The sequence below is a fragment of the Amblyraja radiata genome, chromosome 3 (assembly GCF_010909765.2).
Source record: "Amblyraja radiata isolate CabotCenter1 chromosome 3, sAmbRad1.1.pri, whole genome shotgun sequence".
Taxonomy (NCBI): Eukaryota; Metazoa; Chordata; class Chondrichthyes; order Rajiformes; family Rajidae; genus Amblyraja; species Amblyraja radiata.
In genome coordinates, this window is record NC_045958.1 from 19,235,574 (window position 1) to 19,259,297 (window position 23,724).

Below are 23,724 nucleotides of genomic sequence, written 5' to 3' on the forward strand. Positions count from 1 at the left end.
CTTCTATCTTTAGGCTAGAAAAATATACAAAATACTTTACAATTTTTCAACTGTATGAATTATCTTCCCTCTCACATTCTACGAATGGTTTCAAAAAAGTAACTTAATATTACATATTACAATACAGACACTTAACTAGATTGTGCATTGGATGTCAGAAGATAGGTATAGAACAGCATTCCACAATAAACATTTGGTGTCAGTGAGGAGTAAATTTGATTGCTCATATGTTCCCCAGTTCACATTTATCTGCAGAGATAACTTGCCCCAAAACTAGCTTGTAAATGACAACAGGGCCTTACACCTTAAATAGCAGACTCTATATAATGACTTCCATCAAAGTTGAATTTAGCCAATAATTTGTTTAGTTTGTTCCTTTGTGCACAGAATACTTTCTTACCCTACACGTCTTAACCATGCATGTATGGTCAATTCCTATTTGGTGACATCATAGCAATGCACCACAAGTTTGCAAGCAACAGTAAAAGGCCTGTCCCACTTGGGCGTCATTTGCGCGACATCCTAAAAATTGGTTGGCGCGCATGGCGCGTGGTGAGGCGTGGTGGCGTATGCAGTGACGCGCGGCGCCCCAGGATTTTGCAGTGCTCAAAATCCTCGTGCGCTAACTGCGTGACATATCCCTTGCGCACGCTGACATACTGATGGCGTATGCTGACGTACTGACTGTATACGTGTAGCACGTGGTGACGCACGGTTACGCACGAACATTGTCTATGCTAATTTATTATGCGTCACCGAGCGTCAACGTCCGTAACTATGCGCCGCCCGTACGCCGTCGGCGCACCATTTGCGCGTGATTTGAGCACCACACCACGTGACTACCCGGCTATAAAGCGCTTGTAGTTTTGAAAATTTTTCACGATAGTATCTTTGATTTTCACGGGGAAAATCCTTGCCACGGAGATCGGACTAAGTACGAACGACATCGCAAATTGCTGCCAAAAGAAGCAGGGCTTTCAAGAGCACTTGGCGCACGACAGTCGTACTGCTAGGCGATTTTCGCGCGACTGTCACGCGTCAGTCATTGCCGGCCTGTCGCGTAAATGACGAGCAAATGACGTCCAAGTGGGACAGGCCCTTAAGATAACAACTACACAGCTTCTCAGAAAATCTCATTTCCAAAAGTACATTTCACAATTTCTTTAAAGAGCTGAAAATTATGAGTATCCTGATCAAGATTTAACTGTAGTGAATTAATTATCATCTTATTGCGGTTTTGGAGACAATGTCGAGGGAGGGTTATTGGTACCTTGGAGAACTCCACATTCTTCATTAAGCAGTATTTATCCAAATAGACCTAGACTGGAGATAGACACAAAAAGTTGGAGTAACTCAGCTGGTCAGACAGCATCTCTGGAGAAAAGGAATAGGTGACGTTTTGGGTCGAGATTCTTTACACTGGCTCTGTTTAATATCTTTTTCAATTACATGCCTACTTTTTTCACTACCTTTCTGCCAATATTATTCTGATTGCATTTAAGAGAAACAAATCAATCATTGTCCAATGGCCTTAAACAAAATACCATAAACAAGAAAACATGTCCAGTGGACCAGAACATAATCAAAAGATTCATTCACAAATCTTGTTGAGTGTATAATTTAGTTTCAGCTCTTCAAAGTGACTTTGTAAAATGCACCTTTAGATATTGTCAAATTAGTGCAATTAAAATTCTAATCAACCTATATAAAAATTATTTACAACATTAACTAAATACAACAACTTGCTCCACGAGTTCATATGCGCACGAACAAACATATCAAAATACGCAGAGAATCTTTCCCCCTCTCCACGATTCACAATCCCCCAAAGTTGCAGCCTTTGCACTCTTTCTTTTATTTGCACTTTCTATGTGGTTGTAACACTACATCCCTATAGCACATTATCCCATAAGGTTTGATTGTTTTTCCTATATGATTGTAACTGGATAGCCCGCAAAACAAAACATTTCAGTATATCTCAATGCACGTGACAACAATATATAAATACCAAGAAACTACAATCAACAAATTTTATACGTTGTAGACTTCCGTTAGTAACAGGTGTATATTCAACTGAAAAGAGAATTTTGATAGTTCTGACCCTGGTTAAGAACACAATTTTCACAAAGACTTTGTATATTTTTTTTTTAACAAAGCCTTCAACAGAATTCTTTCCACTTTATGATTATAAGATCCCCTTTCAGAATACCCTAAAGTTATCTGAGTCCCAAAATAAAATTAAATGAAGCATTTGGCAAAAGATAGCCAAGCACTGGAGCTCAAAAATTCTGCTGTGCTGCCTCTCAAATTCCTCTCAAAGTACTTTCCGAACCCCTGCTCAAACTATATCTATTCGTGAGTTCATTAACAGAAATGCTCTTCACAAAATACAAATGTTGCAACATCTAACGTTATGGGAATATTCCAAATAGTAATCTTCAACTGTGCAAGAAGTAATTATGAATAACCAAGATTCCATTCAGCAAAGATACGCAAGGTTAATTATCTAATGGTACAAAAACGACAGCAAAAAGCAGTAAACAGCTGGGCAAAGAAAGATTGGTCATGAATATTACATGGCTTAATGAAAACAGTACAATCATTCACATAATCCCCAGGTAAGAAAAGGTTTTAGAAAAAAACATTATCTATTTATAATATACATGACAATGCAATCTCTGGAGTAATGTTATGTTCCACAGAAACAAAGTGATAACAAAGCAGTGGTAATTTGCGAAGGAAAGTGGTAGTTATTCTGCTCTGAAATTAAGATTGTTTGCAATTAAAAAATAAAATAAATTTAATAAACATACTCCAGCAGTTTGTGTTTTGAATATATTGGAACATAAGAACACATTTCTATAGACATTCTGCAAAAAAGGTCAGTTTAATTGATTATTATGGATTAATTTCTTCAAATGAATGTCAATTTAAAGGGCATGATTTAAAAATAAAAATCCGATATCAGTAATGGTAAAATGCAAAGCTCTATTGTACAATAATCATCTTCCTTCCTTCTGGATAATTCAGTTAAATAAATAACTTGGGCATACAAACAAAAAACCCAACACTGTCTGAAATTCTACAAAAGAGAACAACGATAGCATGATTTGACTGGATAGCACATAAACAAAACGTTTCACTGCATCTCAGTACATGTAACAATAAGAAAGCTATACCTTCTCCTGGCTCCATTCACCTACCGCCCACATAATAAACCCATCAGATCCCCTCCCCAATCTGGTTTTACACTTCACCTCTCCGCAAATGGTTCCCATCATCACTTTTCTTACCGGCTCCAGCACAGATATCTTCCTGTTCCCACAGCAGCTTCACCTTCACCCTTTCCTCCCCCAACGTGGCTCAATTTTAACCTTTTTTTCTCTTTCTGTATTCAAACCAATATGTTTTGATATTTTATAGAGATTAAGAGTTATGTTTAAATAACCATATACAAAATTCTGAAATACTTTAACTTTCTCCTCAACAATCCCTTGGGATTGAGAATAATATACTTTCACTCTATATCTCTTTGTTCTGACATAGCTGGGGATACAAATGTGGGACTGCGGACTCTGCCGACACTGATGCAGGAAGTATTTGATGGGGTGGGTTGCCTGGATCATGATAATTTCCTTCTGCAATTAATGCTAGGCAACCAATGAATGATTAATGGAGGTTCTCAGCTCCACCCCAAATCGTCATTTTGATGGATTATGGCTGAGGGATTCCAGGGGTCAATGGAGATGGTACTTTTTTTTTTGAGGCATCAAGGACATCTTTAAACCCTTTGCTCAGTTCTCTTGCTGGGACAAAACTTGAAACAGACCGTTTTGGCAGTCTGGTGCTGGGCAAGCAAACAATGTGGCTTGACTTTGGAGCTAATGAGTACTACAACAGCAGAGATATTGTCTCAGAAAAAGGTGCAGACATTGGAGATTTTTGCAAAGGCGGCAGTGGTGGTATCTGTCCACTACTTTGAGATGCCGTGCACATGTAGTTCATGACCCAGAGACGAACAGAAGGGGGCAGATTACTCCTGCCTGAGCTCACCCAACTCTTTCTGGGGTGAGGTCTTGATCTTTGAATACCTTTCCTTTGATGGTTCTAAATTGAGCTGGCAAATTTAAGGCAACATGGAATTTCATCATCTACATCTGCTGTAATAGTCCCGAAAATCTGTTAGTCTGAACCCAAAGTCCCAAGAGTACCAGACTAAGCGTTTCACTGTAATTCACATTGGACTAAATCAAAACCTAATTGTATACTTCGCTGGAAACTAGATAGATAACCTTCCAACTTTAACCAATAACTAGAAATCAAAAAATGATAAATCATAAATGTAAAACATAACCTTACTCGGAGCAAGCAAGGTGGGGTTTGTAATCCAGTAAAGACAATTTAGAAAAACATTACATTAATTCCAGTCAAGTTTATTGTCATATGCATAAATTTGTTGAGGTACAGGTACAATTAAAATCTTGCTTGCATCAGCATCACAGGCACATAGACACAGACAAAACATAAATTATAAATAAATGATGCTCAAGTTATAAAAGACTGTGAAAAATAATCCAAGAAACAGGAACATACTTTGGTGTGTTATTAAATATCTTTCTAATACTCCTTAAGGAGTTGTTTGCTGTCAGAATATGTAATTATTAATATTGCATTTCATTACAATATTTAACTATTCCCATTCATAAGCTTTGGACTCCTTAATTCACCAGTATATTAAGTATCAATGCAACAAAAAATCTGCTGGTGGAATTGAGCAGTTCAAGCAGCATCCAAAAATGGAAAGGTATGGTTGTTGTTTCGGGTCGAAACCCTGCATCAGAAAAGAGAGTGGAGAAGGAAGATTGCTGGTATGAAGAGGAGAAGGTGAGTGGTGAGAGAGTGGTGAGACTTGATTGGTGGGCCAGGGAAGGGAGACGGATGATGGAATATGGTGCCAAGTCGAGAAAGAGGAGTGGTGCAGTTGGGAGGCAGAGGCACGTAGATGATGCATAGAGGCATACAGAAGAAAAAATAAAAGGTAATGCATCATTTTATGCAATTATATTTTAGAACATTGAGCATCCTTATGAGAACACAATAGTATGATTAATTCAATCAAATTAGTTTATCTGTGGGTAAAAACCTGCATAGGTATTCAGCCTGATCCTTTTGATTTCTGCATCCACTCCAATTTGATGAGAATTTTTCAAAATTATTAATAATAAATGACAACAGTTTTACTTTACCTACAACTGTTAAAACATCACTCCTATACATATCACCCTGTGAACTAAAATATTATATATATTTCACAATTACTTTTCTTATTAATTGTAAGATCAGTATTGTTCTTAGTTAACACTTAATTACTGAAGACGCATGTTTCTAAAGTTTTTAACCATCCATATACTATCCTCCACATTAATGCCTGTGCAGCAAAATCCAAAGATTTTTTTTAAACACATTTGTGATTTACTCCAGTGAAGAAAAGGTTTGACCAAACCACTTCAAGAGCAGCAACATTTATCCAGTTCTTAAAACTTGAGACAAAAACTTAAGTTTTAAGTTATCAATGACCATGTTCATTCCAATGAAAAATCAGAGGCTTTTAAAAAAAAAATGATAATAATACTTGAACAATGCTTGATATTTTAGCTACAAGAGTTAGTGCATTCTTACAAAGTATACAAAGTATTTCGAACCACAAAGTTTTCAATGCATTTTCTGTTGAGTTACCGCAGTTTAGAAACCATGCAGTTTGCACTCTTATCCACTTGAAATGGACTATACAAAGTACATCAACACAGTCTATCGTCTGGTGCACTTTTCACCGTGATCAGCCAGGTGTTGAGGACAGAAAGAAAAGCTCCTAATACAAACTCTTTGCTTTGATCCTTTGGCACTTTTGATCTCATGATGGTCAAATTTTAGTGTGCCAATGTGCCAAACAGAATAAAGACCATCAAACAGAGCTCCAATACAGCCAATAGGCCATGACGTGATTTTAGAAGAATAGCCGTAGCTCTCATCATTTCCAATTCAATTTATTTTGTTATGCAATGTCAGGCCTATGCACATACAGTAGGAGAAAGGATTATTGTGTGCAGTGGGCCGTCCTCATTATATTTAGCTCTTTTCAACATTAGTTCTTAAAAATCCTTTTAACTTAATTGTAATCGCGATTATTTTCTATCTGCATTAGATAATTTTCAAAAAAAATTCAGTTAGTCAGACAAAGACCATTTGACGTCTCATACAACAGCAATGCTTTCTGAACTGTTATAAGTTTAGTACAAAAGATTTTCGTGGAGGATTTTTGTCAGGCACCCAGAAGAAGCAAGCTTTTAAGTACGATAGATTAATAAGAATATAACTAATCCATTGATCTTTTTCAATAAAAGGCCAGGCACTTAATTTACCTTTTTCTCCCAATTTCTAAATCTTATAAAAATTATTTTTTATAACATTTAAGATTTGTCTGTTGTGTGAGACAAATCACTAAGCATCCAACTCTTCACATAGATTTTAGTCTTGAGCTAAATTTGACTTGCTTTATTAAATCCACATACACACAAAAAAGTCAGTTCATATAGCAGGAGTACGTATGATCACCACATATTTGTTTTAAATTGTCAAATGACACCAGAAATTTTCTGTGACCAAATAAAAAATCTCAATGAATCCATTCCAACAAGAGAGTCAATGATCTGTGATGGGTTGTACAAAATAGGATTCAAATAGTTTCATACTGTTTCATCAGGGAATGGATTGTTTTTACTGTTATTATGTGTGAAATGTTTAAGTTTTATGTGCGATGCTCCGGTATTCCGTGGGAAAAGTCTTCTCATTTTGCACTGTACAATTGTTGCTTTGCAAGATGACAATAAAGGTTGATTGATTGATTGATTGAAATTTTGTACTTAAATGGAACAAATATAACCATTGAATTACGTCAAATTGTAATTTCCATTTGAGGAAGCAATTCATCAGTTCATTCTGCAGAATAGGTACAAGGTGAATAAGGAAAGATTTAAAGGGACGTGGGGGACAACTTCTTCAGAGGTTGATAGGTATATGCAATGAGCTGCTAGAGGAAGGCTGATAAAATCACAATGTTTCAAAGACATTTAGACAAGTGCATAAATATCAGACAAATGCAGGCAAATGGAACTAGCTCTGGTAAAACTTGGTCTGCAGAGGGGAGTTGTGCCAAAGGGTCTGATTCCATGCAGCAGAAATCAATGACTAATTAAAATATAGATGTGCAAATATTCTTCATACAATACAATACAACTCAGATACAATACAAATGCCTTAGCAATTATAAGAAGGGGACATATAAAATGTGTATTTATTTAAAACATACATTTTCTGACGTATTTCAGCATTATTGTTTGGCACCACTGAAGTTTTTTTTTAATTTACTTCATTCTACTGTTCAAAGTTTATCATTCTCTCAAAGGACTATTAGTCCACTGAAGAATAAGAAACCAATGAAATTACATGAGACAAAGTAGCACTAAAATCTTCAGCCTTTTGTACCTTGTTGTTGGACATTAAATAAATCATATGTTCTCAGCTGCTTTCCTTTAACTGACACCAATAAGTACTGTGAACTCTGTGTTTTTAGCTAGAGAGAATATAGGAGTATGAAGTGGTGAATGAGGATTGAATGTACGCTAATAAAATAACTGTGTGCGTATGAACACTAAAATTGTAATAAAATATTACCGTAAAGATTAAACAGTTAAGATCAATGCAAAAGTAAAACAAAGCCAGATAAAATACACCATATACGATTACAATCAAAGGACATACACTAAATTGATTATTGGGATGAAGGATTGCCTTTGGAGGAATAATTAAGCAGCCTAGGCCAATACTCATTGGTGCCAATACTCATCAAGTCTTCAAATCATTCTGAACACTTCAAGGTGGCCATGCTCTCAGTCTTCTAATTCCAAGCAAATATTCCCAGATTCAAGCTATTTTTTTTCCTCAATATTATCCCTTTTTAGCCTAATCACCTGCAGAATTACCCTTACAAGACTAACAAAACTCCAGGATGGACACAAATTCAATAATAAATGCAATTCTCTTCAGCCAAGGCTTTACAACTATAAAAAGTTATTTTTATAACCATCATTTACTCAATATTGGATTCCACTCAAGAAACCAAATCACCCTTTTTGATTACTACTTATACCTGTTTCAGCTTTTAGTGATTTCTACACATAGGTAAATGACTGCTGCTAAACTGTTCCCATGGCACTATTTTTTTTTAAATCCCCGAAGAGTTTTCATGCTTTGAACTCAAAATGTAAATAAAGAGCACCATTGACTGCTTTGACTTGCAATTGCACAGTGAATTATTTTTGTAAGGGTCTCTAAATTTTGACTGGCTCGCCACTCATGATTACAGCTGAAATTCAATATATCGGCCTCCAGTGATTAAGAGCATACTTTTATTTTAAACTTTAAAGTACATAAATCCTTTTATTTAGAGAGAGGGAATCACTTATCTAGAATTGTTATAATGGCTGTAATTAGAAATGATCTACCCTGTGCAAATGACCTCATAATATATGTGAAATTAATTGATGTTAAATTCCTGTAATATACATTTTTACTGAAGAACAACTTGTGTTGTATTGGACATCTTCCAGTCGTATTCTCTTTTAAAAAAAAGTTGAATTACTAGCATTCTACCAAAACAGATATTCAAATTACAAAACAAATATGCAATTTTCCTCTCAGGATTTTCCAGACTTTTTATAAATAGGTGATGGAAATAACGGAAAAACCAATATAAAGAGCACAATTCAACAGTTCTCAACAAAACTGTAATCAACCAGTTAAATAACTACCATTGATGAATTTGGTGTTCTTTGCAGGCCACACAGCAGAGGGGTCAAAGTCTAAAATCAAACTAATGAATCGCAGAGTAACAAAATGTTAACAATGGATCACTAGGTATCAAAATGCAGAAGCACTTAGGTACTTGCATCAGCTCAAAACATATTTCAACACAATAGTGCTGCACAACACTTCAGTTTAAAATTAATTGAAATATGTACTTTAATTTTGATTTCAACATTCCAGCCAATAATATTACAGCTTAATAGAACACATATACATATTTAATTCATAAATGACATTGTCGCAAGTGTTATTTTCCACATACTTCAGGTTCAAATTGTTAACAATGATGAGACTGGGAGACCCATTCACCAAGAATTCACAAGAAACTGATCGCCATTATGCGAATTTACAACTATTGCTGAATTAATTGATATCACTCACAATCCAAGCCTAATTTTTCACTATGCCATTTTAACGTTCAAGTCCTCTGGCAAAAGATACTGATGAAAAATTACCTCTTGAATACTTAACCAGGCCGAATTAATTTACTCCTCTGAACTATGTCAAACATTTTATCCAGGAAAACCATCAGTACCCTGTATCAGTACAGTACACACAAACTTTCTAGTGATTAAATGGACTTTATTTGCATTTTCTTTCCTATTGAAAATGTGGAAAAGGGTACCACCAATAGCTACTCTAATTCTTTATTTGTTCTTGTTTCAATGGCAGAACATATGAAATTGCATCCCAAATCGTGCACCAATTCTTTGTGCCAGTTCTACTCAGAGCTTTAAGAGAGGACTAATTATTGGGTGATTAAACAATGCAACATTTTGTTTCATTGTCATCCTACAACAGTTAATTAACATTCATATGTACATCAAATCATAAATTGTGGCTTAATATAAAAATTAAATAATGCAATTTGATGCTCATAAGAAATAAAGTTTCCTTCATAAGTAGTGTAAAAAACTGAGCCTCAATCATTTCCAAGATCCTGTCTCGTTCCCTCATTGTGTTACCACAAATATTTTAATATCGCCTTTTTCCTGTCAAGCAGAACTGAGCACAGCAGCTCGACAAGAGCAATCTGCCGGTGGATTTCAACATCCAACGGTTTCTTTGATTATTAATCAGCATCAACTAAACATATTAAACACTGAATGTGTGAAGATCCCAAGAGATCTTTCAGCTTAACTTTAACTATTATAATTTTATTCACAAAAGTGTAAGTCGCCATATTTAGCTTTCCTTCTCAAGAGTTGTGCTTGTCACATGTACCAGCAACAGAAGAATGACATTGTTATTTGTTGCTTTTTAACAGGTCCATAATACATACCAATGACACACTGATAATTACATAGTAATCAATAATACAACAAATTAATAACATTAAACTAGATATTGAAATTACATTATCTGGTGGTCAATTCAAGGAGATTAAAACTGTAGTTCAATGAGTGCAAGATGTGCCAAATGTTTACTATACATCAAATATTACGAAATAAATGAATACACAATATCAAAAATGAACAACAAAACTCAATAAAGGAATACAATAATTTAAAAAAATTAAATCAATTTGGCAATATGCATGAATTAAAAAGCTGTACCATTTGAAATTTATTAGCACTACGCTATTAGAAATGTCAAATAAAAATTTTAAACTATGCTTTTCCTTCAGTGAATGTTTGCAAAGACTGTTCTAATGCATAGGAGATTTCACCTCGTAACAAAGCACAATGGTAAGCAAATCATCACAAACTGATATAGTGATCATAATTTCTGACGCTATTTTCGTTCTGGAAACAAAAGACTTATAAGCATAGTCAGTTTAACATTTCATTAGTGGATGAGGATACACTTTCTTCCAATATCGTTCACATGCTTAAGGCAACCAAATTAATAGGTACTTTTAAATTGTTGTCATGGTTGTTACATTGAAGGCACAACAATAAGCGAGTTCGGTATTCTGATTACACATGCCCAGGTCATGGGTCACTCGCTATAAACATTCTCGGTAGCTGTGCTGCTGCGTTGTGTGCAGGCTTGCGTTTCGTCCGTGGTCGGGCCCGGGTCTCCGGCGCTGCGGGCGCTGTTGAGTTGTGCTGGGTCGTCCCCACCTGGGTCTCCCGTCCCTGTCCGGGGGCTGCTGGAGGTGGCCGTGGTGGCCCTGGGCAGGAGGGGCGGTAGCCGCCCCGGACTTGCAGCCGGCGCGGGGGGAGGCGCTGGTTCCTGCTCGGCTGTGCCTGTCCCGCCGGGTTGGTCGACAGCCCTGGACTGGCAAGGTGCTGGCTCCGGCTCGGCTCTGCTCCGGCTCCCGGGGAGGGTAATTCCTTGGCGGGCCAGGGACCGTCGGCTGCGCCTCTCGAATTGTCGAATGGCTGTCAGTTAAATAAATAAAGCCAAGTGCCGGCCATCGGCGGGGATGCACATGGGGTGCTGCGGGGGCTCGGTAGGTCTCTGGAGAAGGATCTTGACCCAAAACGTCATCCATTCCTTTTCTCCGTGGAAGCTGCCTGTCCTGCTGAGTTGCTGCAGCATTTTGTGTGGATCCCCGTTGATGGCTGGTGCTTGGCTTTCGGCGGCACCGGGGAGGGGGAGGTGGGGAGGGGAGTGGCCGACAGCCGCCGGGTGGGGCAGGGGGTGCGACTGGCGGTCCCCAGCCCGTCAGGGAGCGGGTTCCTTTGGAGTTGGAGCAGGGTTGGGCTGTAGCTGGTGCTTCTTCTCCGTGCTGGTTGTGGGCCGCTGCTCCGGGCCACTGAACTGTCATCCTGTCGGTCAGGAGTCGCCCCGGACGGGGGGGGGGGGGGGGAAAAGGGGTGGGACGGATGGTCCAGTGGCCGCCAGCGCTTGTGGTGCCGAAGACAAGGGTTCGATCCTGGCTGCGGATGAGGTACAAGTCTGTGTGCGCGCAACTGCCGAGAATGTCTCTCTGCCGGTCCGTCTCTCCCCGTCTCCCACTCGCATCTGCCCCCTCTCTCTCGCTGTTCCACCCCACTCTCCTGCTACTTGGCACCCCTGTTCTTCACATTAAATATATTTTTACACATAAATCATGAATAAAGATAAGAATTTATACACAGTTTATGCAGCCAGCGCTTCGATCGCTTTTTCTTTATAGCAAGTGACCATTGACAAATCCCATGATTCCTTGTGTTCTTCGAAATACTCAACTCGCTTATTAATAAGTGTCCAGCAAGTTATTGCAAACCAGAGTGTGATAATGACCAGCACATTTGTTTCTAGTAATGTGGATTTAGAGCTACTCGGCTCTATAAAAATGTAAGAAATTGATTAGGTCATTCGGCACTTCATGCTTACATTGCCATTCAATTACAATTATGGTTGATCTTTTACTCACTGACCATTTCCTGCATTAATCTTATATCCTTTAATTTCAGTAATAGCTAAAACTCTTGTTTATAATATACTCAGCAATTAAGCTCCCAAAACACTGCCAGGTAACAAATTCCACAAAATCTCTTTCACTGTTTTAAGAAATTTCTTCCTGTCTCAGTTCTGAATGGCTCTTATTTTCAGACTGTAATACCCAGTTCTAGACAACACAGCCAGGAGAAATATAATTCACATCTACCATATCAAGTTTCATATGAATTCCGTACGATTGTTTTTAATATTTTTCAGACTTAACAGGTGAAAGGAGTGAACTTTGAGAGCAGCTTCTATAGATTCAGCATGTACACAAAGAGGGAAGAAGGTTATGGAAATAGATTAGTGTACTGCAATAAGTCAACGATTCAATAAGATTGATGCAGAAATAAAACATTTCCTCTTATGTGGAAATCCAAATATGGCAGCATAATCTGAAAATTAGATGAGAAGCATAGTTTTCTTTCCAGAAGAGGGAGAAATCTGAAATTCGCTTTCAAACAAAAAGTGTGTGAAAATAGGACCAATCTAAACTTCAAAACTAAGTTTTCTATTAGTGCAAGAGCAAGTGGCATTGAGGCACAAATACGCCATGATCTGATTGAAAATTGGACAGTCTCAGTGCACTGACTGGACAAATTCATTTTGGTTACAGCAAACACCATAGCTTTGCTGACCTACTATCTGGCGAGAGGCATCTCTTGAAAAGGCCATTACATGGACAAACTAAACGATCTACATTTGTGATCAAAATCTATTTTGATCCATTCCTTGCAAACAGGAACTATATATGATAATTCGAATATACAGTGTCCTCCTGAATGTTTGGGACAAAGACCCATACTTTATTTATTTGCCTCTGTACTCCACAATTTGAGATTTGTAACAGAAAAAAAAATCACACGTGGTTAAAGTGCACATTGTCAGATTTGATTAATGACCATTTTTATACATTTTGGTTCCACCATGTAAAAATTACAGCTGTGTTTATACATAGCACCCCCATTTCAAGGCACCATCATGTTTGGGACACATGGCTTCACAGGCATTTATAATTGCTCAGGTGTGTTTAATTGCCTCCTTAATGCAGGTACAAGAGAGCTCTCAGTACTTAGTCTTTCCAACACCTTTGGAAACTTTTATTGTTGTTTATCAACATGAGGCCCAAAGTTGTGCCAATAAAAGTCAAAGAAGCCATTATGAGACTGAGAAACAAGAATAAAACTGTTAGAGAAATCAGCGAAACAGGCTTAGCATAATCAACTGTTTGGAACATCATTAAGAAGAGAGCACTGGGTGACCTTACTAACCGCAAAGCGACTGGCAGGCCAAGGAAGACCTCCACAGCTGATGACAGAAGAGTTACCTGTCCGACAAATCAGAAACACTCTTCAGGAGTCGGGTGTGGATTTGTCAATGACCACTGTCTGCAGAAGACTTCATTATCAGAAATACAGGGGCTACACTGCAAGATGCAAACCACTGGTTAGCACAAAAATAGGATGGCCAGGTTCCAGTTTGCCAAGAAGTATTTAAAAGAGCAACCACAGTTCTGGAAAAATGTTCTTATGGACAGATGAGACAAAGATAACTTATATCAGAGGTGGACAAAAATGCTGGAGAAACTCAGTAGGTGAGGCAGCATCTATGGAGCAAAGGACTAGGTGATGTTTCATGCCGAGACTTCTTCAGACTAACGTGGGGTGGGAAGAAGAAAGGAAGAGGCAGAGACAGTAGGCTGTGGAAGAGCTGGTAAGGGGAGGGGAAGGAGGGAGAAAGCAAGGGCTACCTGAAATTAGAGAAGTCAATGTTCATACCGCTGGGGTGTAAACTGCCCAAGCGGAATATGAGGTGCTGCTCCTCCAATTTGCAATAGGACTCACTCTGGCCATGGAGGAGGCCCACGACAGAAAGGTCGGATTTGGAATGGGAGGGAGAGTTGAAGTGCTGAGCCGCCGGGAGATCAGGTTGGTTATTGCGAACTGAGCGGAGGTGTCGGGCGAAGCGACCGCCAAGCCTGCACTTGGTCCCACCGATGTAAAGCAGTTGACACCTAGAACAGTGGATGCAATAGATGAGGTTGGAGGAGGTGCAGGTGAATCTCTGCCTCACCTGGAAAGACTGCTTGGGTCCTTGGATGGAGTCGAGGGGGGAGGTAAAGCGACAAGTGTAGCATTTCCTGCGGTTGCAAGGGAAAGTACCAGGGGAGTGGGTGGTTTGGGTGGGAAGGGACGAATTGACCTGGGAGTTACGGAGGGAGAGGTCTTTGCGGAAAGCCGAAAGGGGAGGAGATGGGAAGATGTGGCCAGTGGTGGGGTCACGTTGGAGGTGGCGAAAATGTCAGAGGATTATCTGTGGTATATGACGGCTGGTGGGGTGGAAGGTGAGGACAAGGGGGACTCTGTCCTTGTTACGAGTAGGGGATGGGGAGTGGGAGCGGAGCTACGGGATATAGAGGATATCCTGGTGAGGGCCTCATCTATAATCGAAGAGGGGAACCCCCGTTCTCTAAAGAATTAGGACATCTCCAATGCCCTGGTTTGGATCACCTCACCCTGGCTGCAGGTGCGGTGTAGACGGAGGAATTGGGAGTAGGGAATAGAGTCCTTACAGGAAGCAGGGTGGGAAGAAGTGTAGTCCAGAAAGCCATAGGCGTCAGTGGGTTTGTAGTGTATGTCGGTCAGTAGTCTGTTACCTGCGATGGAGATAGTGAGGTCTAGAGACGGTAGGCAGGGCTCGAAATTAACAGTTGCCCGGTTACCAATGGCCACCTAAAGTCCCGCCGGGCAATCTAAAAGCCGTGTCATTTTCCCAGCTTGGCCCCTCTCTCTATCTCTCTCTCTGTCACTCTCCAGCAAGACAATGATCCCAAACATCCTGCCACAGCAACAGAGGAGTTTTTCAAAGCTAAAAAATTGTCGATTATTGAGTGGCAAAGTCAATCACCCGATCTGAACCCAATTGAGCATGTCTTTTATATGCTGAAGAGAAAACTGAAGGGGACCAGCCCCTAAAACAAGCATGAGCTAAAGATGGCTGCAATACAGGCCTGGCAGAAAATCACCAGAGAAGACACCCAGCAACTGGTGATGTCCATGAATCGCAGACTTCAAGTAATCATTGCATGCAAAGGATATGCAACAAAATACTAATCATGACTACTTTCATTTACATGGCATTGCTGTGTCCTAAACATTATGGTGCCCTGAAATGGGGGGGACTATGTATAAACAAAACTGTAATTTCTACATGGTGAAATCAAAATGGATAAAAATGGCCTTTATTAAAATCTGATAATGTGTACTTTAACCATATGTGATTTTTTTCTATTACAAATCTCAAATTATGGAGTACAGAGACAAATAAATAAATGACGGGTCTTTGTCCCAAACATTATGGAGGGAACTGTAACTTTCACAAAGTGATTGATGAGTTATATATTTTTTAAAAGCAGTCCAAAGCATTAACTAAGTAGCTGTAGAATCAAGGCTATAATCACAAAACTAAAAGCAGTTCTGTCTAACATTATCCGCTCACTCATAAGAGACATTGATTTCTCTCAAGCTTGTACTATTATATAACAAATTGAAACTGCCTGTCATTTATCACTTAAACAATGCAGGACAATTGTTTTAGACAGTGCTCGTACCAGGCTTGTAAAAAGAAATGCATCTAATAAATGATGAATTTCAGTTAAAAGAATATGGACGCATGAATAGATGTGATTTCCCTAAAAATAATGCACAATCAACTTCATCGACCTAGTTTATGTGTAACTCCCGCTGAGTTACTCCAGCATTTTGTGTCTATTCACAAATAGACATTCCACCTCTTCCATCCCACCTCTTCCATCCCACCATCAGTCCAAACCAGTTACATAATTCCATACAATGCCCCCAAGGGGTTTATATTCCACAGAGATAGAAAGATTACTTGTGAATAGACACAAAATGCTGGAGTAACTCAGCTGCGCCACCATGCTGCCCTTACAGTTCTGTTGTTGCAGGCTCCTCATGAAGTGCAGCACAAAGCTGGCCAGTTCAGTATTAGACATGAAGCAAAACCTAACATCATTGATCCATCTGTACCAATGCACTTCAAATATGCTCTACTTCACAGAATGTTGGTAATGAATTCATTCCAATGGTACATTTTGGTTGGTTTAAGCAAAAAAAATCTTCACATTTGGTCAATATAATCCTAAAGCCATTTCCTTTAATTTCATCCTGTGTTTGATATTAGCAATTTATTTGTGCAATTACACTTCTGGAGAAAATGCATGTTTATTGCAGATATTAAAAAAAGTATGGGACACAAAGTATAATACATAAATTCAAACATTTAACACAATACAGTAAAACAAATAGGGCAATATATCAGACTGTGGCACTCAGAAATTAAAACACAATACTTGTGTTGTACGAAATATTCAGAATAAATTTTTGACCAGCATTCTTAACTAACCATCTTTAGCAGATTAACAAATCAAACAATAGCATTTCAAAGTATGCATGTGAGTGAACAGACATAATGTTTAATTCATACAAATTGCATTAATATTTATATTTGAACTACCTCATTAGAAAAAATACTAACATTTATAGTGACTACTAGTAAATCTGCTACAAACTAAAGAAAGTTTTTATTTTTAGCCTGCAACGAGGGCTTTAAGACTGGCATCAAAACTACAGAGCACCATTTATCACTTGCCAACTACTCCAAAACTAAAGAACCATAATCTCTAACCAAAAGACCAACGGAAATAAACTTGACACATATCCTTTGAGAATTCATCATGAATAGAAAGACAACAATTTCCTCTTCAAAGAGAACATGTCTAAAGCCAAGCAAGGACCATGTCTAATCTAAAGAGCTACTGCATCGATGCTTCTTATGTGTATCGAAACAGCCACCTGCTGTCTCATCTCAATTGTTTCCTCAATGCAGCAATAGCCTTTGGCCTTCAATTTAAATGAAATTGCGAGCAACTTCCTTTACAAAAGGTTTGATCTGATACGAAGTTTACATATTTTCTTAACAAATTCAAATCATATTTTCACACTTAACTTTGTAGCTAATTTTCTAATGTATCTGTTATCCACATGTGACAAAGTCAGCAACATCTGAAATATCTTGGGGTGTTTTAATGTTTGATCTTGATATATTCTACATTAGAACCAATTCTGCAGTCCAGATTTAAAAATGCAGAAAATGTGATAGTTGTGACATAACATATAACAACTAGTATGCTGAGAGCATTTACACACAAAGCTCAACATAACACAAAATAATTTCAAGAGAGATGCAAATATCCTTCAAACAAATTTTGCAGTGTCATTCATTATACAGGAAACAGTGCTCACAGGTGATTAACTGTACAGCATAAATGTGGCAAATCAAATTACTTTGCTAATGGCACCTCATCACTGCTCATGGACCAAAATTATAAATGGATTATGTATATCCGTGCTTGGTTGAATCTAGAATTGCTCCATCCCATCTCTTACTGCCAAATATATGCTCTTACTCACAAATTATACATAAAAATTACAACCAGAAGCATGCCATTTGATCTCTCCTGTACGCTCCACTATTGAAAAATGCTTATGGCTAATTTATTTAGTCTGCACAGTTTTCCAGCACTATCCCATATTCCCTTGATATCAACAAATCTATCAATCTCTCTTGAATATTTATAACAAGTGAACCCCACAACCCTCTTGGATAGGGAATTCCAAGGATTCACTACCCTTTGGCAGAATAAATCACATATCAGTCCCAAGTATCTGACCTCTTATATTGAAACTGCTTTCTAGTTCCACTTACCACAGCTTTAGGAAATTTCATTCCCACATCCATCCGATTAATCCCTGTAAGAGTTCTGTCAATGAAATCGCCTTTTATTCAATTACCCGGTCTGCTTAATCTGTCCTCGCCTAACTGTTGTTCTCTTATCAGGAATCAAACTGGTGAATAATTATTGCTCCCCTCTTTAGCAAATGTACCCTTACTGTGGTAGAGCGATCAGACTTGCACACAATATTCCTAATTGCAGTCGGACATCCTAAAGGGCCTGTCCCACTTACGTGTCCCAAATTACGCGACCTCGTGGTCGCGTTGAGCCGAGACGGTCGAGCGAAGGTCAGGCGTGATTCAATGCGTACGCACAGCCATCTGGAGCGCGTGACGTCATTTGAAGATGGACACAAAGCTGGAGTAACTCAGCGAGACTGGCAGCATCTCTGGAGAGAAGCAATGGGTGACATTTCGTGTCGAGACTCTTCTTCAGTCTGAAAAGAAGGGTCTTGACCCGAAACATCACCCATTGTTTCTCTCCAGAGATGCTGCTGGTCCTGCTGAGTTACTCCTGCATTTTGTGTCTACCTTTAATTTTCTTGGCCCCGCGATGGGAGTAGAAGTGGGGGCAGGTCCGGACCGCAACGGATGTGAGCCCCAGGCCGAGTTCGGCGATCGTTTGCCTGCTTCTGCTGCTGTTGAAGGTGAGACGTTGCGTCGCGCCGGGGTCTTGGGCCTGTCCCACTTTGGCCGTCAGTTCCGTGACAGGTCATTGGCGCGCGAAGATTTAGTTCACTACAAAAGCCTGTAGCCTGCCAAGTAATAGGTGGATACAAGAGAGGGGAGTTGATTGACAAATGGATGGATATAATGGCAAAGGCTAGAGGTGAAAGGAAGCGAGGTCCCCTTTTCACCACTAGCCTTTGCCACTTATTCCACCCATTTGTCAAAAACCCCCCCCCCCCCCCCTTAACTGCATCCACCTATCACTTGCCAGGCTTTGCCGGACCCCCACTTCTCATTTCTAACTCTATCCGCCCAATTCCATCAGTCTGGAGTGTGAGCCTGACCCTAAAAGTCATCTGCCCATTCCCTCCAAAGATGTAGCCTGATCCGCTGAGTTCCTTCAGCACTTTCATGCAAAATCCTGACATTTTTCCAACATCATTCCACTGAATGGTGTCTATTTAAGTAGCCTCCTCCAAGGCTCTTCTTATATATTGGCTCTGCCAGTCTCCTGGTACCACTGGTTCCCAGGACCGCCCTTAGGTCGGGTGTCTCACCACCATGCAATGTCTTCCTCTCAGAAAATCATTGAACTCTCCATCTCTGACATAGCAGACATAATGTCCAATGAAGATAGGAGTGGGAAATTGGAGTCTCAAATTGTTTTTTATTAACTGTTAATAATCAAAGTGAAGAATATAAATATGGGAGAGGGGCAGAGCAATGAAGACTTGGGAAATTCTGCATTAGGCAATTCATATGATCACAGTATTCCAAGACACAAAATAACTAAACAAATAAATAAAATCCTTCCAGCGAAACTGTGGTTTCATTGGTAATTAGCAGAGATTCCAATTTTCTACCTGCGTGCTTCTTTCAATGATAACCTGCACAACAACACAGAGGTGGAGCACTGAAAACTGAAATGAAGCTTGGCAGAAATAAATGACAAACAAAATGTAAACATTGTTTGTTATAGGAAAGGAAAAATCTGACTAGTTTGGAAGCAACATGATTTCTTTAAAGCACATCTTACTGAGGCTTGACCACTGATTTTCTTTATCCTCTGCCTGAAACAGCACTTTAAATTACTTTTAAATTGGACAACTTAATAATGGTCATGAAATAGGTTCAGGAAATATGCTCAATTTAATCAAAGGCAGTTTAAAATAGTGAGGAATGTGCAATATTCACATGGTATTTTCCCCTCATGATCAAATATATCACCCAAGGAAATCTTATTTTGCAAATTATGTCTACTAAAGACCCAGTCCTTTGCTTATCAAAACAAAATAAATTAAACACACTGTGCCTCAGAGCTAAAAGCAACAATACACATTCAAAAAATTTAGGATTATTGTCTTCATGTATAGATCTAATTGTTCAGACACAGCAATTTATTATGTGTTCATTGTTCTAAAGTTTTATTTTCTGGTCAGTTAACGCTGGCATAGATTGGTAGTGAGTGCCTGTTGACATCCTGAAGATTAGGGGATGGAAGAAGGGACATCATAAACCAAAGCAAGTGCTGCACAGTAAAAGGAGAAGAAAAGAAATGCAGAATGAATGCTCCTTATTGAATGTTGATAAAATAGACTCGGTTTGCAGCTGAAAGCTCACACACTGGCTACCTATTTATGAACACCTTCAGAAAATGTGTTACTAAAACTAATGTGTTACAATAGGAAGTACATATGATTGCAGAAAAAAAATTGAAACATGTCTCCATTTTGCTAAAAGATAGCAAGGTAGTGGGAATCCTCAAGATGTAGTATGCTTGAATTTTCAAAAGGCATTTGACAAGGTACCACATGAATGACTAGGGCATTGATAAATCCTCATGGTACAAGGGGACATTTGTTGGCAAAAACCGAAGATTAGTTATCACAGAGAAGATAGAGTCGGAATAAATGGTTATTTTTCAGACTGGAAGAGATGGATCATTATTTATGATTTATGTCAATGAGTGTGTGTGCCTGTGTCTGTGTGTCTGTGTCTGTGTCTGTGTGTGTCTGTGCAAAATGTATAACAAGAATTTTTATGCTGTTACATTTCCTTCCAGAACCTTACATTCTAAAGCGATTGCTGATTTTTTAATCAAATTACAAATCTCATGCAACAACACAAGGTGACAGCAGAACAATTGCTCGAAAATAAATTTCTGAAAAAAACAAAAAAACTTTACATTTAAACCAGCAGAGAGCATGATTATTTTGAAGCCAGAACTGAAGTCTGATGAATTGTTTGCTTTAAATTAATACAAATGCATTTCTCTCCCTTATTTTTAAGCCGATTGGAAAGTTTATCCTCCTTCATATGAATAGAAAATGTGTTAAAATCACCAAACAGTAGAAGACATTCATAATTCTTGAATCTATTCATATTCAAGAAATACTTTACAGATCAAAATATAGACTAAACCTTGGAATAAGAAAATATCAGCCTGAAGTTGACAAAATATCATTTTTAAGACATGGATCAAATATTGAATTAAATGTTTGCAAGTATTATTGCAAACTGCACTGTATTGTTAGAATAAATCAGCATTCAACGCCGACAGTAGCTGCTTGAATCTTTATGCAGTTATCTGTGTGATGCCGGAAACTTGAGATGTTATGCTGCATGGATGTTTTTATTTGGGGCAATTAAGTCTTCTATGAAGAAAGCAATTGCTTATGTCATAACACATGTGCAGATTAGGTGCAACAATATATAAATATACAATTCTCAGAATTGTCATTAGTCTCTTAAAAACAGAGGAGAAACATTATTTGCTAGAATTCAAGATTAAAATCCACTTTATTCAACATATTGCTTTTATTTGTCTATCTTGTATCCTTTAATCTGATTAATTATTTAAATGAACTATTATTTACATAATTACACAGAAGTACATCCTTGAATTTGTTTAAAGCTTAATTGAAATTGATACATCAAAATCCAGTAAAATCTGATAAGCTGTATTAAATGGCAACTAGTGGGTAGAGAAGATCTAATAACAACTTCATCAGATAGCGAAGAACGGGAATTAAATTCCAATCATTCCTCAACCATTTTCAACTCAGTGGGAACATGCCTGACCAAATAATTAAATATATTTATGGGTTAACTCTAATTTTGTACTGGAATGACAAATCCTCAAAATGTAGAAAATGGTTTAATTATGTTCAGATATTTGCGACAAAGTAGTTTGTTAAAAAAACAATATTCAAACAACTAATAGCTCAGGGTAGTTGAAGTAACAGTACTTAACAATAATTTCTTCTATAGCACTTTGCCAGTGCCACACAAATGAAAACAAAGAGTGAATATAACTGTTCATTATCCATGAAGGAAAGAAGAACCTGCATAACTTACTTCTGAGGTAAAAACCACTGTTAAAATCCATAAAATCCAGGCTCATGACAGCCATCAGCAAAAAATCAGGTTCACGACACAAATCAACAAGACTTTATCCACTTTCTCCAACTTATCACTATTACTATTATTCATTCCCAATCCCAAGATTTCCCCGCTACTTTACAAATTGAAGCAGCCACGAGTCTTCAAAAATATTATATAATGCCACCAAAATCTGTATTTACATAATCCAAAATAGACAAATAATATGAATCTAATATTTATGATATTTCACAGTATTTATTGTCAGTGTAAATGTTAGGAGCCCAAGGTATAGGAGGAAAGGCGGGTCGGGCAACATCTCTGGAGAACATGGATAGGTGATGTTATGGGTCGGAGCCTTCTTCAGACCGGGGGGGAATGGGGTGGGGGGGGGGGAGAGAAAACTGAAAGAGACGAGACGAAGGACAAAGGTATTGTGCATGGATTGAAAACTAGCTATCGCGTGTAAAAAACGTTAGAATCAATAGTTCCTTTTCAGGCTGGATGGTTGGAGCTAAAAGAATTTCCAGGGATCAGTTCTCGGCCTTCATTTGGTCATTTGTTTACTATTTACATTAATTACCTGGAGGAAGGAACAACGTCTAAGTTTGCTGTGATTCAAAAATAGGTGGAAGGTCATGTTGTGATGAGGGTTATATGATTCTATAACGTGATATAAATAAGATGGGTGATTGGACAGAAGTCTGGCATATGATGTTTAATATGAGGACGTGTGAGGTCATGCACTTCAAGAGGAATCAAAAGGCAGATTATTTGCCAACAGCACTATAATTGGTTTGAGGGATGCATGCTGTTTTTTTTGTAGCTTATGCATATCAAGAATATTTTCCTTTTTGTTCAGGAACTTGCATTTATACTGAATAAGTGTGATGAAAGCTGAAATTAGTCTTGCAGCTCCATTTCTATAGCACTGCATTAGAGATATTGTTTGAGCCCACAACCTTTGCTCAATCCAGTCTACTTCCATATTTTTTGTTACGACATAGAAGGAGGTCATTCAGTGCATTATGCTGACACATAAGGCAATCCCATTCTCCCATTAATTTTCCCTGTCACCTATTCCCACTCATTACCATTAATTCTACCATTCACCCACACTCGGGCAATTTACAGCGCCAATCAACCTCCCAATCCACAGATCTTTAGGATGTGGGAGGAAACCAGAGCATTCTGAAAAACTTATGTGGTCACAGAGAGAGCAAGCAAACTCTACACAGACAACACCAGAGGTCAAAATTGAATCTGGGTTGTGAAGCTGTGAAGCAGCAGCTCTATTAGCTACATCAGTGTGCCACCCCTGTTCTTTAAAATCATGTTAAGAAAATCATATTGTTTGAAAACTGGCTTCAGTGATGAAAGGAAGAAACTGAAGGGTTAACCAAAGGTTTATTCTGTCTGAAGATAGTTGTGAATGCTTCAGCTATATCTTTTCTTGCAGCATGTTGGCTTTAAAAATGCGAATAATTATGAGGACTTATACCTGTTTAACTGTCCACCAGTGCTTGAGAATGAATATTATAATTTTAAATAAACTTTGATCTG

At 38.4% G+C, this 23,724-nt stretch overlaps 1 protein-coding gene and 1 long non-coding RNA gene across 4 annotated transcripts in view; one reads left to right on the forward strand and one right to left on the reverse strand.

The window, feature by feature from the left end:
• The window catches only part of fbxl17 (F-box and leucine rich repeat protein 17), a 558,587-nt gene that overhangs the window by 493,920 nt on the left and 40,943 nt on the right, over positions 1 to 23,724 (reverse strand). The gene's annotated exons all lie outside the window — the stretch shown is intronic.
• On the forward strand, positions 4,765 to 5,269 carry LOC116970827. Its single transcript, XR_004411328.1, has 2 exons — positions 4,765 to 4,804; positions 4,969 to 5,269. It is a non-coding gene; the product is annotated as an uncharacterized LOC116970827 (long non-coding RNA).